The sequence below is a fragment of the Rutidosis leptorrhynchoides genome, chromosome 10, assembly GCF_046630445.1.
Source record: "Rutidosis leptorrhynchoides isolate AG116_Rl617_1_P2 chromosome 10, CSIRO_AGI_Rlap_v1, whole genome shotgun sequence".
NCBI classification, from domain to species: domain Eukaryota; kingdom Viridiplantae; phylum Streptophyta; class Magnoliopsida; order Asterales; family Asteraceae; genus Rutidosis; species Rutidosis leptorrhynchoides.
Genome location: NC_092342.1, coordinates 50,533,011 through 50,534,292, shown reverse-complemented (window position 1 = coordinate 50,534,292; position 1,282 = coordinate 50,533,011).

The following is a 1,282-nucleotide window of genomic DNA, read 5'->3' as shown; positions in this document are numbered from 1 at the left end:
CCAATATACCCAATGTCGACATTCGACTCGATGGTGGTCGACGAAGAGTAGTAGGTCAAAATCGTTAACTACTCACCACCCATCGCACGCGTAAGTGGCCGACGAAGAGTAGTAGGTCAAAATCGTTAACTACTCACCACTACGCACTATGAGGCCGACGAAAAGTGCAACCGAAACGTTAACACTTACCTCAATCACAAGGATGGCTGACGAAAAGCAGAACCGCTTACCATCCCACGATAAGTGGCCAACGAAGAGCGAACCCCTAAACGGTTAACACTCACCACTTACCCAAACACACATGTGGCCGACGAAGAGCAATAGGTCAAACGTTAATCACTCGCCACAAACTAAATATACACATGTGACCGACGAAGAGTGATAGGTCAAACATTAACCACTCATCACATATCCAAACGCACACATGTAGCCGACGAAGAGTGATAGGTCAAACATTAACCACTCGCTACATATCCAAAACGAATATAGCCAACGAAGAGCTATCCACGCGGATATCACTCACTATATTTTTCCCAACTCAAATGTGGTCCACGAAAAGTGAATCCTAACGGATATCACTTACCACCCCGCACACAAGCAACCAAATTATATACATAAGCGTATAAATATTCCACTCACCTTGAAATACTTGAAGAACGTATCCCGCGATCTTAACTTCTTCCACCGACTTCACGCAAATCACCTACGCAAAGTATACATGCAAATAAGCTACTCACAATGCTTGTTCGACTTAAACAATACATATGTTCTCCTAGAACATCCTATTGACCAACTTTGACCAAAAACCATTTTTCGCTCGAAAACCTTCATAATCACAAATGACTTGTGATTATGCCTTAACAACATCATTTAAACATGGTTTGGTCACTCGATCACTCATTTAAACACACGACCCGCCCATTTGGTCCTAAAGTGTGTTTTACACCCTATTAAGCATAAAACAATACTCACAAGTCCAAAACTTATGAAATCACTTCCCGCGTTCCCGAAATAGCTAATCTTAACTCTTTTAGCCATTAAACGCCATTTATAGGGTTGTTTACTCAAAAACCCATTTTGACCTAAAACTAGTCAAAACACCAAATTGTAAGTTTACACCCCTAATCACCAACAATCCAAGTAGCTAGCGATTTCATCAACTAATTTAGTTTTACAAACCCACAATATCATCATCCAACCCTAGACCCACCAATATTAGGGTTCTTGCACTAAAACTTAACCCGTTTACCCCAAACTTCCAAGAAATGGGTTTTACATCTAC